The 18,283-nt window shown below is 33.9% G+C and overlaps 1 protein-coding gene across 6 annotated transcripts in view; it reads right to left on the minus strand.

Annotated features, from left to right (window-relative positions):
* The window catches only part of ATF7IP (activating transcription factor 7 interacting protein), a 111,608-nt gene that overhangs the window by 65,581 nt on the left and 27,744 nt on the right, over positions 1-18,283 (minus strand). Inside the window, exon 1 of one of the 6 annotated variants that reach the window (XM_066355308.1) lies at positions 15,308-15,610. The exons of the other annotated variants lie outside the window; for them this stretch is intronic. The gene's annotated coding sequence lies outside the window, so the exon portion shown is untranslated. Of the gene's footprint in view, positions 1-15,307; positions 15,611-18,283 lie in introns of those variants that run through there. 6 annotated transcript variants of the gene reach the window in all.

The following is an 18,283-nucleotide window of genomic DNA, read 5'->3' on the forward strand; positions in this document are numbered from 1 at the left end:
TGATAATACAATGGGGTTCATCAACTTTGACACTTGGTTGTTCAAATTTAGTATACAGACTTCCAAATTTTTATCTTATACACTGGATATATCATCTGTTAATAAATATTTTTCTAAAATGTGTGTAAAACACAATCACTACTTTCCCTACTTCTGTTTCATCATGTTTCCATGTTCTCTTGCTTTATGGATGTTCTCTTTTCTAGTCACTCACAAAGCAGTAGCAATATTTACTTGAGGACCCAGGGAACTCAGAAATTCAGTTGAGTATTGAGTGATCCTGATATTTACATTTCAACAAATAACCCGTTTGCCTGTCATCAACTAATATTACCTGGGTATCAAAATGTGTAATGGAATTTCCCCTAACTAAATTTTTCAGAATAATCAACAATGAAGGAAATAGAGTTTGCTTTATCAACAATTCCCTGGACAAGACAGGAGCAAATCATGCTCTTGAAGTTTTGGTTATATCAAAAGCAGAATGGTTATACTAATTTCTTGTCCTCATTACTTTGTTTTAAGAAATCCTAGGTTAATCTACATGAAAAAATTCAAGAGACCTTAAAATCACTTCTCCAAGCATATTTTTGGGATTATGGGATTATTCTGTTATATAGGCAAATTAAAATGAATTGGCCTGATCAAAAAAAAAAAAAAAAAGGCCATTTTAAAATACATTTATCAAATGACATCCTCTGAGAAAAATTAGCCAATTATTCATTAGGGACCTACCTTCTAGCTTGTCTCACTTACCAAACTCCCAACTATCATCTATGCTGACAATGAGTCAAGTTACACAAGGCCATGTTTTTAACTGACACTTATCAAGGAACAGTTATATGCCATACACTATACCAAGGCATATTCTTCCCTTGTTTAAATGACAATCTGTATAATTTCAAATTTACAAATGATCAGAATTAAAACATCAATAACCATGCTGCTATCATGCATTTCATTACACAGATAATAATTTTAACTTAGTAAGGTCAACCAGACAGACACTCAGTTCCGCATGAAGCTGTTTTTACTAGCATCAGCACCCTTCTTATGCATTTCAGCTTTTAAATTTTGCTACCATGGGTGTTCTCTTCTTTGGGGAGGGGGGGATTGTTCTATTCTTATCAGCAATAACAACTGTATAATATTTGCCACAAACAACTTCTCTCTCTTTGAAAATGAAGTCATTTAATATAATTTCTAAGGCAGATTTATGAAGACAGAAAGCACATTAGTAGCTGCCTAAGGTTGGGGGGTTGGAAAAGAAATGGAGAGTGGCTGCTAAAGGGCAGTTTTTCTTTATGGGCTAATAATGTTATAAAATTAACTGCAGTGATGCACAACTCTGAATGTTTTCTCAAACCACTGAATTTTACACTTTAAACAGGTGAATTGTACGGGATCTCAATAAACCCGTTATTTTTCTAAAAAAGGAATAGCAGAAATATAGAACTATACCAAGAGAACGGAGTACTGATTCATACTCAGGGAGTTTACATTTCTAGACCAACAAGTACATCTGTACTTGTAACAGTGATAAAAGGAATACATGTACAGTAACAGCAGTCTTGTTTTCTACATACTCATCTTAGGTAAGATAGTTACTCTTTTCCCTTGTCCTAAATGGGACATAATTCTATAGTATGCTATCTCACAGGATTGTAGCAATGGGCATGAGATACTCATATAGAACACAACAAATTTTATCAACAAAAAAACAGTGCTAAATGGTGCAGATGAACACTATACGTTCTTATATTAATGTTATCTACACACAGAAAATGCAATTAACTATCTTTTACCAGAAGGACTAGGCAGCCTTAAGTGAAACAGAAGCATTCTTTTCTATTATAAACTGGCACTATAACCAAAGGTTTCATATGTAATTAATGTTGCCAAATTGATTTTAAAGTGAGATATACTCACAACTTTCTGTAGTTACATATGGCTTAGTCACATTTTTACCAATATTATTTGTTTTGGGTTATTTTTTTATTTTTCTGAAGCTAGAAGCGGAGAGGCAGTCAAACTCCCACATGTTCCCAATCAGGATCCACTGGGCATACCCACCAGGGGGCAATGCTCTGCCCATCTAGGGCATTGCACCATTGCGGCCAGAGCCATTCTGGAGTCTGAGGCAGAGACCACCAAGCTGTCCTCAGTGCCCAGGCCAACTTTGCTCCAATGGAGCCTTGGCTGTGGGAAGTGAAGAGATAGAGAGGAAGGAGAGGGGGAGGGGTGGAGAAGCAGATGGGCGCTTCTCCTGTGTGCCTTGACCAGGAATCAAACCTGGGCCTTCCACACACCGGGCCGGTGCTCTACCGCTGAGCCAACTGGCCAGGGTCCCAATATTGTTTTTATTCATGTGATTTATCTGGCTACCATACTTGCTAGTAATTTAAATGCATCTCTTTAGAAATAATTATAATAAATGTACTTTAGTACCTATACTTAAATATATTCTTTATTAAAATATTTTGGCACTGATCATAATGTACCTAGTTTAAGATTAATACATTTTAAGTGTCTAAAGTTGTGTTTACAGAACCATTTAAGATACATTGATATTATTATGATGTGATTCAGAAATCAACAAAAAAAAAATAAAGTATTCTGACATAGTATTAATGAGCTATAAGTGTGGCATATAATATACACAGTAAATATTGGTTAAAGAATGATGCATTCTACATATATAACTTCTAAAATAACTTTTAAATGAGAAAACTAAATTATTCTTTTAGGAAGCAAAGTTAGTAATCGACTATTTTTGACAAAATTGTAAACTAACATGCTGGCATGTTCATATACAGTAAGTTTACACACAAAAGACAACCTATCTTTGGGGAGTCAGGATCCCTAGCTCCTAACAAAAAATAAAAACATATGCCCATTTATACAGAATGCTGCCTCTGACAGTGCAATACATAGCATCATTAAAATTAAATATGACATGAGAGGCATTTTTCAGCCTTTCTAAAACTTGTTTAAACAGTTTGATTTCATATTTCAAAAAATAAAACAGTTAAAAGATGTCTACTTTTGCTTATAACTACATAATGATGAAAATCTTCTTTAAATAATAAACATACCCCAAATGGAGCCCCCTGAAGCCATCTTATCTGTTCTCTCACAGCAACAAAAACTGAAATACAATTTGCATAGTCACTGTGGTTGGCTAAAGAAAGCAGGCTCTTATAACCAATCAGAAAGCTAGAAATTGAACAACCATAAGAGGAAAGATTTTAAATCTGCCTGGCAACAGCCTAAAAATAGAAACAATATGCTAGTATAAATCCCAGAATAGATGTGACTATGAGAGCAAAACTACCAGCAAAAACACTCTATTTTCTTTTTCTTTTCTTTCTTTTTTTCTTTTTTTTTTTTTTGAGAGAGGCTGGGAGAGAAAGACAGAGACAGGAATGTGGAGCTGTTCCCTGACAGGGGATCGAACTGGCAACCTTTGCATACTCTTATTTTCTTAGGGGGAAAAAATGTGCTTTGCATTTCATCTAAACTATTAACTTCATATCTTTTGTGACTAAGTGGCAATTAAAGAAAAATGAATGTTAAGCTAAGTAAGTAGGCACTTTCAAGTTACACGCCACTGTCCATATTATTTTATACATGCATATGTATGTGTATGTACATAAACATTTAAGCATTTTTCTTTTTTCAGGAGAATGAGGTACTTTAATTACAGTTCTAGTATCACTAATATCTGAAATCTCTCAAAATCAGAACAGCACTGCCATTTTTTCTAGTACTTTTTCCCTGCAATTATTTGGAAATCTGAGTTACATGTAAAAGACTCCTGTGCATTAAAAATACAAAGACTAAGTAATTTATCACAGCAGATCTTTAAATAGGTGAGGATTATGCCTGTATTTTTAACACAAACTTGTTACAGTATACAGTAGTGTCTTCTATACATAGGCATTCATAATTATTTTCTCAATCAAATTAAAATAATTTGTCAGTGAGTAAAACAAATTACTGAGGCAAACAATGTGTAGTCTAATGTAGTAACTATGAAGATTATAAGCCAGTAAGAAATGACCAAATCAGGGGAGGGGAAAAAAGGAAAGAAAAATAAAATTTTTCATAATTTCAAGAATTTAAAGTATAACTACTAAAATAAAATGTTGGTTAGAAAATTAAATCAAAGCACATGGCCTATGCCTTTCTTACAACAACATCCATCAATTTGTTTTAATGAAATGGTAAATTAAATTTAAAATGTTTTCTTTGATAACGGTTATCCAAAATACAAAATGAATTTTATACTCAATAGTAGGAAAGTTTAAAATTTTAATTATGAAAATTATATATAAAGGACTTATTTAATCATTCAAAGCTTAGAAACAATACCTTTAAAACAGACAGGAATGCAGACAGTTTTAAGTAACAAAAAGAGCTCCAGTGAAGAATGGAGAAAAATCAAATAAGCAATCCACTGGGTAACAATCCTTTTAATCAACATTTAAAGATAGCTAGATTTTAAAACTTTTTGAAACATACTGTTATTTTAGACACTGTTCTGATGAAAAGTAACTTAGCTTATTGTCTAAATTACTCTTAATGTTATATTGATATGTGACTTGGATATCCAGAATCTAACTAGAATTGTATTGTATTCACATCTTTTTTTCTTTTTAAAGATTTTATTTATCGATTTTACAGGGGGCAGGGAATGAGAAGTATCAACTCATAGTTGCTTCACTTTAGTTGTTGATTGGCTGTCATATGTGCCCTGACCTAGGCAAGCCCAAGGCTTTGAACCAGAGACCTCAGCATTCCAGGTCGACGCTTTATCCATTGTGTCACCATAGGCCAGGCTGTATTCACAACTTTAAGATAACTTAAATCTTATATACAGGGTGCTGGCCAGCTAGCTCAGTGGTAGAGCATCAGCCTAGTATGTGGATGTCCTGGGTTTGATTCCCGGTTAGGGCACAGAGAAGTGCCCATCTGTTTCTCCAACCCTCCCTCTCTTCTCCTCCTGTAGCCATGGATTGACGGGAATGAGTTGGCCCTGGGCGCTGAGGATAGCTCCATGGCCTCTACCTCAAGCGCTATGAGCTCAGTTGCTAAGCAATGGAACAATGCCCCAGATGGGCAGAGCACTGCCCCCTACTGGGCTTGCTGGGTGGATGCCAGTCAGGCACATGTGGGAGTATATCTCTGCCTCCCTCCTCTCACTGAATTAAAAAAAAACTTATATACAGAGATTGTTTACTTATCTGAATAAACTTATGATCTTATCATGTAGGAAAGTTATATGAATTAACCTGAGTTACAGACAGTGGTGAAGAATACACAAATGGGTGAAATTTTATAACAAGGGACTACAAGTGGGAAAAATTACTTTACAATTCCAGATATGTAAGTCAAATATCACTTTAAATATATGTCTTAACACTTCATATTTTCTTAGGTACTACTTAAAGCAGTTATAATTCTTTCCATTTTTACTTATACCAACCAGTTTTACTTAAAAGTACCGAAAAAAGTACAGAATGTGTCTGCAAAACATTATTTAAAGTAGTCACCCACCTTATCACATATTCATTTAAATTTTGGATGGATTGAATAATTAATAGCACCTTTGTATTAACAACTAGTACAGAAAATAAAATGCCCTCTAGAAGTTTCAGTAGTTCCAGAAACTTCACCTTCCATCTCTCCATTCTCTCTTCCTTCTTTAAGCTCTCCCCTAAGAATCCACAGGAGTTCAAAATGTCAGCTGAGAGTCAGATGTCCCATGTCCCTAACCTACATGAACAGAAGTCTAATTTTAATAACAACTATAACTAAAGGAAGAACACTAATCTTCTTTCATATTCTGGAAGAAACTCAAATTCCTCTTTGTACCTATATTTTCTTACTATTTTTCTCTTCTGTAGCAAGACTGCTGGTATATTATTCCTCCTTGTAGACCTAATTGAAATTATATTTGCCAAAATTTTTTGAGCTAATTCTATTTATAAATCTGTATCTTTCTTCAGTTGAAATTCACAGACCAGTTCTTCCCCAGGGAGCCAAAGAAGAAAAATTATATTCCCATTCTAAAATTTTCCTGGCAAACATCGCATAAGAACACAACCAATTTGTTTCTGACAAATGTTCCTAAGATTTTAGTTTCACAGGTTGGGTTGTCAGAAGCTAATATCAAAAAATATATGCTGTATTATAAGAAAATAAGTTCCATTATCCAAAAAAACAAGAAGTATCACTATTTTTTCCTTTAGAACATAAAAATTCTGCAGGGATCTGACCAAAAGAAAAATTACACTTTGGAAACTTTCTTAACTACTGTCCTAACCATCATACCAAATGAACCACTGTTCTCTATTTGTTAAACATATTGACTGATCAGTGAATAATACACTGATAATACACTGAGATCTCATATTCCTCTGCTTGCATTAAACCTATTCATATTAGTTGTGTATGTCACTGAATTTACTTGTACATTTTTATTATAAATTACAGAATACAATTAATTTTGTGTAAACTGATGAAATATGAGTGCAAAAAGAAAAAGAGCTTCTAGATATGTATAATAAGAGAGGCTACCACAGCTTGGGGGGTTTGGTCTAGGCAAATCATTTAACAGCTTTAGATCTAAAGTCTTCCATCTGGAATAAATGGAACTTTTATTAAAAGACCTGAAAGGATCATTTGTTTTGATTCTTATCTAAAAATTTAATAAATTCCACTCAAAAATACCCTGCTAAACTGAGGAATGGTAGATAGATTGGTATGTTCATGTATTCAATATTTATCAAATTATCACAATTTAGTATAATTTTTAAGACCCTCTAAAAACCAATGTGAACAAAAGTACAAAAATATAGACTAACATTAATTAAAGTGTTACTGCATGTAAACTTTAATATAAATGTGGAAGAGAAATATAAACAGTAGTACAATGTATCGGTATCTTTCTCCATGAATGACCATGAAAATAAGAAACTCTATTTTCTATTAACTGACATTCTGCAATACAGATTGTTTAGTCCTAAATAAAAACAAATAAATAAATAAATAAACACACTTTCAAATGTGTAATTACAAATAAGACCTCTACAGAGCCCTAATTGTCTTCTTGATAGAGTTAGTACTTACTACCAATTTTTGTGAACCAGAGTTCTGAAAATTGTGCATGAACAATCACTCAAATTCAAATGGAAGGGGGAAAAAAGAGTATGCTTTTCTTTCCAATCTCAATTTCAATTGCACTTCTGCTCAAAACTCTATTTATAATTCAGTTATATCCACAACACTTCACAAGTAGTTGCTAAGCAACAGCAACATGCTGAGTTCAGGGTTATTGGAAATCTGGCTTTATGCCACATGAAAATATTTCACTGAGCCTAGTGCCTCCAGAATTTAAAAAAGAAAAAAAGAAAGGGGGAGGGGAAAAGAAAAAATACCCCCAAAATACAATTATAAATACCTTAAGTCATCGAGCTCTTGCATGGGTTCACAAATTCAAATGAGGAACCTTACTTTGTATTTATAAATATTTATTATATTCCTCTCCTAAATTTATCATCCTTTTAATGTTGACTCTGAAGCTATTCTACTGGAAAAGCTAAGACATTATGATTAGCCACATCACTATTAATAGCATAACAATGGACTCGAATAAATAGTTCTTACAGATACTAGAAGAGCAATCTGTGAGAAATAACATACTTTCTATCCTGGATCTTTTAGGCCAAGAGACAAAAAACTACATTTTCTTCAAATTTTTTTATTTCCATGTCTGGTTAACTAGTAAAAGAAAAGATAAATCTCATAATTCAAATTGTAGTTTTTCAATTTTAAACACCTTTATAAAAAGTTAAGCATACTCAGATATTTATTAACAACTCTAAACAGTTACAAAAATTAACTGGCATTTTTCAACATAAATTGAAAAGGCACTCAATATGGTTCAACACTCATCCATCCATTGATAAAAAATAAAAATTAAGAACATAAAGATTGCTCCTTAAACTGATAATGACTTCAAATCAATAGGAAACTTCATTTTGAGTGGTAAAACACCATAAGCATTTTCATTAAGGGCAAAACAAAAAGTATAATACTACATCCAACATTATTCTAGATATTCTGACCAAAGCAGTAAGAGCTCAGTCAGAAGATATAAAGAAGAAAACATCTAATTCAGAATAGTAGAGAGAGGTATCTAAAATCATTACATATATGAAAAAATTCAAAGGTATGAAAATATTAGAGCTGTGTTGAACAAAAGACTCAATATAGAAAAAAATATCAATTTCAAAGCATAGAAAGTAGTACAAGTAACCACAAATTTTGAGACATAATCGAATAAAAGCATAGTAATACAGGATTAGTATCCAAAATAAAAAAGAACATCTATTAAGTGAATAAAAAAGACAAACATTTCAAAAGAAAAATTAACATAAACAGGCAATTCATAAAACAATATATAGTTCTGTCTCACTAATAACCAGGGAAAGAAAAAGCAAAAAAAAAATATTTTTATAGGACAGATTGGCAACTATATAGTTAGCAACAATACACAGGAATGAGTAGTCGCATACACTATCAGTAGGAGATTTCAATGCCATAACCACTTTCAAGAGTAAATAGGTAGGAACTGTGTATCACTTTGACACACCAAAGACACTTTGAAATATCTATCTTAAGATAACTAACATGTTTCAAAAGGTAACATATCAGGATTAACTACTGCAATAGCAGACAAACAAATTTAACAGCCATCACTAATAGTTTTCTTCAGTTTTTTTTTTTTAGATTTTAATTTATTCATTTTTAGAGAGGAGAGAAAGAGAAAGAGAAAGGGGGAGGAGCAGGAAGCATCAACTCCCATATGTGCCTTGACCAGGCAAGACCAGGGTTTCGAACCGGCGACCTCAGCGTTCCACAGGTCAGGCCATCACTAATAGTTTTTTAAAAGTACTAGAGCGTCCACACTAAATAGTAAAAGATACTAAGAAGAATGTGGTACATCTTTCCCATGGACATGAATTTAACTGTACAACACAGCAGCTGTATAACTCAGAGTGCAAACACTGGAGCCAGACATACCTTTACGAATAACTAGTACTATCAGTTCCTAATTAAGTTACTTGTCTAAGATATTTATACTCTCCTTGTCTCAGTATCATCATCTATAAAACTGAGACTATAATAATGCTTGCTCTCACAAGAATGTTAGAATTAAATGAGAAAATAAATAGAAAGTACTTAAATACATACATAAGCGGTCAATAAATGTTTCCAGTTCTTACCATGTTTTAAAACAAAATAATTTCTATTTCTAAACATTTATATAGGTATTCAAGTGATACTTGAAAGTATGGAAGGATAAATGCCAAACTAGTTAGTTATCGCAGTTCACTAGGGGTGAAGAAGAGAATATAAATACACACTTTCACTTAAACTTGATGTACCAGTTTCAATTTTTACAATGCAAATACATTTATATAGTAATTTGTATCTTAATTTAAGCTCATTCAACTTTTCCCAATCCATGCTAAGGCTAAGCCAGGGCAGCACTCATGTACGTGGATAGGATAGTGACCCTCACAGACACTAAGCTCCAAAAGAGACAGGGAGAAAAGGTTACCATCCCCAAAACAAATTCCAAGCATACCCATGAACAACAAGTACTACCTGCCCGCCCTCCACAATCACCTGAGTCAGTCTATGGCCCCATCACCCTGATCGCGCCAGATCTCTTCTGATGTCTGAAGCTAAGCAGGGTCAGGCCTGCTTAGTACTTGGATGAGAGACAACCCACTATGTCAGCATCCACCCAAGGTAAAATAGGAAATCTCAAATACAAAAGAGTACAATCAAGAATGCATTTTTTAGAAATAAAATTAGGTGCCAAATCTCACAAACAAAAAACTAGTTAATTGGTAACAGAATGAATAGAAGACATTTTAAAACAGTATATCAAATATACTCAAAGGGTATGAGATGTTATTTCCCCCATAAGAACAAGCAAAATATAAAAAGAAATCAACCTGAAATCTTAGAAATTCAAAATATAAGCTGCATGGACACAATTGAAGAACCTAAGTTAATCAAGAACAAATGTTCTTTCAAAATACTACACAAAGGAAAAACAAAAAAGCCAACAGACAAGAGGACATACCCAGGAGCAGCAACTTTCACTCCAGAGGAGCTTTAGAAAGAAAGAACTGAGAAAAAAAGGATAACAGAAAATAAAAAAACTTTTCACAGAGCTAAATATATATATTTTCCATAGTATGTGCCTACTGATTACCAAAACAGACTAACTTAAAACAAGCAAAAATATTATAGTTTTTAGCTCCTGGATATAATGTGTTAAACAGAAAAAAAGTATGAGAAATGCTAATGACTTAGGGTAAAAAAATTTTAACTACAAAGAAGTAAGAATTAAACTGACATCAGACTTCTCTTCAGCAATACTGACTGTTAAAATAAACTATCCTCAAAGTTCAAGGAAAAGTTATTTTTTGCCTAGAATTTTATTGTCAGAAAAACTAGCAGTCAATAAGGATAGAGAAATAAAGATATTCTGGCAAAGACTAAGGGAACAGACGATTTCAAATGTAATTTTACAGATACACTACCGATACAAGATAGCAAAGACCCTAAGAAGAAACTCAAATAAGGGAAATAGTAATGCCCCCAAAACAATCAAAGCTCATGGGCAGGTTGAAATAATTAATGATTCACCATCTTTAAAGTAAATATTCTGAAATTAAAATCCCAATTACAAAATGGAAATTTAGGAGATGTGGAATATGGGGCAAAAATTAAAAAAAAATATATCAGTGTAAAATTAACAGGTTTCAAGCTGGGTAAGATAACAGGTATGTACTATCAACAAGTGACATGCCTTAAAATAAAATAGCATAGAAAGGCTAAAAATTAAGAGATGGAGAGTATACACTGGGTAATTGCTAATTTTAATGTATACATATAAAACCTCTATAATATACAAAAACGAGTCCAAATTGAAAAACAAGTAATGGAACAAAAAAAAAGATATTTCTAATTGATAAAAGGTAGAACCCACAAGAAATGTATCTTTGATACACCTAAATAATGTCACTTCAAATCACATAAAGCAAAAACAGTTTAAGAATTTCAAGAAAAAAACTAACAAATCCACAATTAGAGATTAACACACTTCCTCCTAAACCTACAGATGAAGAAAACAAAAGTAATATAAAGAAGGCATTTCTCGCCGCCTGACCAAGCGGTGGCGCAGTGGATAGAGCGTTGGACTGGGATGTGGAGGACCCAGGTTCGAGACCCCCAGAGGTCACCAACTTGAACACGGGCTCATCTGGTTTGAGCACCAGCTTGAGCCCAAGGTCACTGGCTTGAGCAAGGGGTCGCTCGATCTGCTGTAGTCCCCCGCCACCCTGGTCAAGGCACATATGAGAAATCCATCAATGAAGAACTAAGGTGCCACAACGAAGAATTGATGTTTCTCATCTCTCTCCCTTTCTGTCTGTCTGTCCTCTCTGATTCTGTCTCTGCCACAAGAAAGAAAAAAAAAGAATGTATTTCTCAAAATGCTAGAAAAATAGAATTGTATATGTAACAAACCCAGAATATGTTTTCATAAATACATCCAACATACATTAATACTGAGCATTCATGTGGTGATAAGGAATTAATAAATGCAAAGACAAAAAAAAAATCACAAGGCCCCACAATGGTGATAACATAATCAAGTTATGTAAGCAATAAAATGAGAGGAAAACTACCTCCTATATAAATTTTTAAAAATCTTTTAGATTATGGATTAAATAAGTGAAGTAACAACAAAGTATTAACAATACAACCTCAGGAATTAAACAAAAATGATACTTAAAGGAAAACACACAATACATACGTTAATAAAAAGCACAAACTCTTAAGTAAAGAAGCAAAGGTATAAACCCAAAGCAAGGAATTACAATAAAAGCAAAAAATTATGAGGGAAAACTCAAAACAGCAAGCAATCATTGAAACCAGCAGCCAGTTTTGACTACTAAAAGGGGGGAAATTTAGCAAGAAGAATCTAAAGCTAGCACAATAAGCAATATTAGAAATTACGAGATATAATAATAAGTTAATATACTTGACTCAAATATCCAAGTATATTAAATAAGTAAAAAAGACTGAGGGATTTTTTAATTTATTGCAAACAATAAAATTCAACAGTGATAGGTGGCTGCCAAAAATGTCAGTGCAAAGTTAAACGGCAGAACAGAAGTACACAGAGAAGAGGGCCATATTCTAGTATTACATTTATAGTTCTAAGCATCAGAGGTAAAAAGGGACTTTTAAAAACAGTAGGTCAAATGAGAGGATGACCAGGCTAAAGAATGAACTAGAACATGTTGCATAAGAAATAGGAAAATGGAGGATATTTAGCCTAGAAAACACAAGGGAGTTTTTAATGGCTTTCTTTAGTGCACATGTCATGTAAAAGTGATACACATCAAGAGAGACAGATACATGTGGTAGAGGAGCAGAAACAAACACAATGAAAGCCCAACTTTGTCTTAAAATAAATACCGTAAATGTTAATTTGTCCAGATGTTCAACAAAAGAAGGAACTCTCTTATGAAATTAGAGATGCTCCCTTCTGTCATTAGAAATGCTAAAGCAGTATGACCAGGCAGTGTTGCAGTGGGTACAGTGGTAGTCAACCTGGTCCCTACTGCCCACTAATGGGCATTCTAGCTTTCATGGTGGGCGGTAGTGGAGCAACCAAAGTGTAAGTAAAAAAATAGATTTAACTATAGTAAGTTGTTTTATAAAGATTTATTCTGCCAAACTTAGCGAAAATCCAACATAAAAATACCTGGTAAGTGATTATTATTATATGCTTTAACTTGCTGTAACTCTGCTTTATAAATTTTATAAAGTAAAGTTACTACCCTACTTTATAAATCATCATTACTGTGGAACCGGTGGGTGGTTAGAAAATTTTACTAACAGAGATACAAAAGTGGGCGGCAGGTATAAAGAGATTGATCACCCCTGGGATAGAGCATCAGCCTGGGACACAGAAGACCCAGGTTTGAAATCCCGAGGTCACTAGCTTGAGCACAGAATCATAGACATGACCCCACAATCTCTGGCTTGTGCTCAAAGGTTGCTGGACTGAAGCCCAAGGTCTCTGGCTTGAGCAAGGGGTCACTGGCTCGGCTGCAGCCACCCTCCCAACCCTATCAAGGCACATGAAAAAGCAATCAATGAACAACTAAAGTGCAACAACTACCAGCTGATGCTTCTTGCCTTTCTCTCTCTTCCTGTCTGTCCCCATCTGTCCCTCTGTCTGTATCTCTCTCTGTATCTCTCACTTAAAAAAAAGAAAAGAAAAGAAACGCTAAAGCAGAAAGTAGATAATTACCTGTCAGGAATACCAAACAGTAGATTCCAGGACAAGGTGCGATGTCTGAACTACTTGACCACTTAGGTCCATTTCACATAGAAGATTCTGTAATTCTATAATGCTTACTAAATAAATTTTGTTGCCTAAGAGGTAGACAAAAACTAAAAACTCAGATTTTATCCCCCAGATTTTAGAATCATTCACACTCAACTTTAGTTTCAAAGATTATATACATCTTTATGCTTATATTTTTATCACTGTCTTTCATGCTTTTAGCTTTATTTATATACACAATACTCCACTGTCTTATTTTTCCCTCACCGTTGTTCTTTTTTATGACTCCCAATTCCAGTAGCACTCAATAAATTCCTCTGTTTTGGTCTAACAACTTCTTGACTTTTTACCTGTATATAAAAACCAGTTACTCCACCTCAACTATCTTGCCAACCCAACATTCTCCCAAACAATGACTCAAGAGAAATCTGAAAACATATTCCAACTGTTTTAGATCTGTGTGTTCTCCATACCAAGAGACGCATGATCTTCTCTCCATCTATCCTCAAGCACATTAATCAAAATTATCAATTACCACCATTTCCCCAATTGTAGTGAAATTGTTTACTAAGAAAAAAATACATATAGAAGCATACAAATTTTTATAGTTTAAAAGAACATATATTATAAACAATTTAAAAGCTTGAGCAACATATCAAAAGGCAATAGAAAACAGTCTGTGCCCTTGGAATACAAGTGTGGCTTCTTCACAGCTAGGCTCTAGCTTTTATTTTCTCAACCATGTACTAATAAATGACCAATTGACTTTCAGAAGCAAGAGAACTGGAAGTCCCACCTAAAACTAACACTTCAGGTTATAGAAGGAGCCTGTTGCATAACTTCTATAGATGGGGCCAGAGAGTAGAGAACTGCCTAATATAATTCCTTTCTTCCTCCACTTCTCTAAGCTAGCCTCACTACCATTCTTCACTTCATCCTAATTCCTCACCTCCCCATACTCACTACCCCAAAATTATTGTATCAATCAGTAATATATTTTATCATGGTCATACTGACACTGATGCACCATCATACCCACATATCTTTATATAGATCTTCATATTTTTACAGTAATGATTAGATATTCTTTATTTTATATAGTACTTTATTTCAATGAGATATTTGTAAGCAATTTTTCATGCATACAAAAAAAGAAAAATATAGCAAATGCCTGTATACCCTTCATCTAGCTTAAGGAATAAAATATTAGGTTCAATTGAATTTTAAATTAATACAAATACATTTCTTAGTTTTAGGCTCTTAAATTCACTTTGTTAAAATGGTGATAATTTTAAATATATGGAAATGATAAAGGTGGTATTGGAAAACTTGACCATGTTATATGTATAAATATATACATTATGTAATGAATACCAACGAACCACCTGTGAAAACACAAGCAATCTGATTTTGATAATGAATTCAAAGTGGTACGTTTACACTAAAACTTTATAGTTAAAGGTCAAAAATGTCATCTCTCTCTATGTACCAGTTGGTGTCACTACAATTTAGAACACAGTAACAGGACTGTAATGAAAAGGGATCTAAAACTGATTTCTATGTAATATAAACATACTATATGAATGAGTAATAGTCATATATGAAGCCTTCTGTTAAGTTCACTTCAGTTCAAACATGAGGAAAATTAGAACATAGAAATCATTTTTTTAAAGACCAAATTCAAATATGGCATTCAATATCTCCTAAAAATAAACACTAAACAGCCCACCAATCCTAGTATTACTAAAACTAAAACAGAAAAAACTTCCCAGTGGTAACAGAGATATAAGGCCTGAGGGAATAGGGGGGAGGGGGAGGGGAGGAGGAGATTACATAAAAAGGACCTGAATCTCTTACCTGTGGGCAGCTTGATATTTGAAAAGGATTTCCTCTTCTGTAAACCACTGCTACTTAGTTCATTTGTATAAACATTAAAAGCTAATGCAGATTTCTAGATCAGCCTTCTTGAACCTAAATTCCTTGTTTGGTTCATATTCATAAGAAAAACAGGAATACAGTAGATTGGCTACATATGAAAATTCCTTTCAAACAAACAGTGGTTCACATCTGTTGTGTAGTTTGTGCAGCAAACATCCTTTTAACCACAAAAGCCAAAAAAGATGTCAGACAGTATGAAGCTCACAGAACACACAAAGTACATTTTTCCACAGGACTGTTGCAAGTGAAGATGTCTAGAATCGGAATTCTTTTGTACTGCTTTCTATGCTGCCAACTATTAGGTCTGCAGCAACTGTGTGCAGTGAAGTACCTCCCACATATTACCCAATAGTATCAATAGGCATAAATCTATAAAAGCAGAACTAAAAATTAAAAGGGTTGCTACAGCTTCTCACTATTCCACATATTCATGTGTCAACTATGGAGGTCTCAGTGCTCCTATGCTAGTGTATCAACTCTGTTCTTTCAGTCCAAAAGGCTGAATTCTTATACACTCCAAACAGAAAATCCATGACACATATTATTTGCTGCCTTACCACAGGCAGACTGCAGTTACAGCTAGCTGGCGCCAGTAAGGCTGATTTACATAAAGCAGACCTCATTTCATGACCAAACCAAAGAATACTGCTGAGTAAACCCTCCCCCATTCGTTCCCTACAGGCACTAACAGGTTCTAGAATGTATCTAGTTATATTTCTGATTCAAATCCAGGTAATAAAAAAATATCAATTTATAATTCTTATATAACTTGACATTCTATTCCACCACACCAATAATGTTTAACCCCCCAAAATATTCAAAACCCTTAGTTTGTGACATGACAAATATTATTACATAAATCCAATGATGGCTATTTTTAACAATCATTAAAAATAAAAATTATAACTTACATTAGCTAAAAGCTGTCCGCATTTTATTCCACAGCTACCTTTCAAATTTTAACTAATCATTTCATGACAATTAAGTAGATCGGCTTTTAGAACCACAGTGCTTTATGTTTCACCAAATAATAAGACAATGCATCTTCAGGTATCACTATTACGTTGGTTAAATAATTCATATTTACCACTAGTTAATAATATTAAAGCATATGCTCAATATCAAACTCAAGCATGTTAACTTTTATGTATTGTTTTAATTGGCTAGATCTGTCTGACTGGGCAAGAATTGAGTCATTATATATAACGTCCCTTAAAAATTTTTAAATATTATTTTATGGCCAACTAATAAGTAATTCTGTATCTCCACTTCTATTTTCCCACTTATTGAGTATAAATACATTAAATGTTATTGTTAAATAATAATCCAGTCACTAGGTCAGAGCCACATCTAAAACGATAGTAAAGTGAAAAGTACTTCCCACGCTAACTAGGAGTTATCCAAATATGCTCCTTATTTTTAAATATTTCAGTCGTCTTAAAGAAAATGAAACTGGTTTAAAATTAGGGGAATGGTAAATTAGGGGAATGATATAACAAAAGAAATTGGTAGACTTCTAATAAGTGGGTAACCCTAAGGGTTACTTGGGTTATCCTTGATAAGCAGTAACTGATTTCCTCAAATAACTACTTTGTCTTGTCAGGACTGCACTCCATCAGCAGCAGATGGAAAGGACAAGGACAAACATGACTGGTGCTCATCTGGCTACTGGCTGCCTAGTCCACTCTACCCCCAGCATTCTCAACCCCTCAGCATTTTAACCTTTTTTATAATTACTGTCTTCACATGTCCCCTGGCCCTATATAAACTCATTGAACAGGAATTTTGTATTCCAACCATGAAAAACAGTGCCTGGCAAATAATATGTGCATACTAAACCTTTGTTAAATCTGTTGAATCAATTGATCAATTCACAGTCCATTTTTGTTTTCACTCTATCATTCTACCTTAGTACAAATAATTCTTGTATTCTTGTGTTGTCTGCCCCCTTTGGGCTCTTTAGAGTCTTCACTTTGAAATTTAAACACCTTGCTCTCTGGCCTTTGTACTGTAAATCAGCCAGGCTCCTCTCCCTAAAGATCCTTTTCTATATAATGACTTGGGGGGGGGGGGGGGAGCACAGAAAAAGAAAAAAATCTGTGCTGGAGAGAACCTTGGAGGAAAAAGCAACCAATATTTACTCATAACTGAACTTGTGCTACACACTGCACTGGGTGCTTTGTATTTGTTCTGCTCATTTAAATCCCAATAGCAACTCTGCATGGTAAACTGTATCCCCGATCAAGGAATGGCATTAAGAACATAAATAATTTTCCAAAACAATACATTTACTTAACAGTACCAGAATTTAAAAAAAAATTTGATTCCTGACTTCTATCCTAATACTTTCTACTTTGCATGCCATGATAGTTCCATGTCTGCAAAGGAAAGGCACCAGCAGAGTCTGGTTTACTTCAGTTCAAAAGGCAGAAGCCCCTAGGCAAATGCAGAAGAGACTCCTCAGTCTTCTCTCTGGTGTTAAACTCACTCTTTCATTAAACTCAAAGACAGACTGAGTCAGTGAGCACTGTTTTCATCATTTCCATATTCACACATTAATGACTAATAACAGATTGTTACAAATTACTAACAAGAAACACTTTGTGAATATTCTAACCTGAGCAATTTTTTTTTAAATCCCTTATTTGAATAGACTTTAAGCTTTCTCCCAAATCATTTTCTCTTTTGGGAGTGTAGGAAAGCAGGAGTCAATGTTTTCTGGGTAAATTAAACTTCTTTTTCAGTTTTCACTAAAGTTTTCTCTCTTAATCTGAAAACCACTTCCCAAAAAATAACATTCTTTTAGCTCTTTCCTAGAGTTACCACTATCGTGGCATTACATGAATGCTAAGAAGCTGACTTTCACTCTGAAAAATGTTGAATTCATTCACATCA

Source organism: Saccopteryx leptura, chromosome 1 (genome assembly GCF_036850995.1).
Source record: "Saccopteryx leptura isolate mSacLep1 chromosome 1, mSacLep1_pri_phased_curated, whole genome shotgun sequence".
Classification (NCBI taxonomy): Eukaryota; Metazoa; Chordata; class Mammalia; order Chiroptera; family Emballonuridae; genus Saccopteryx; species Saccopteryx leptura.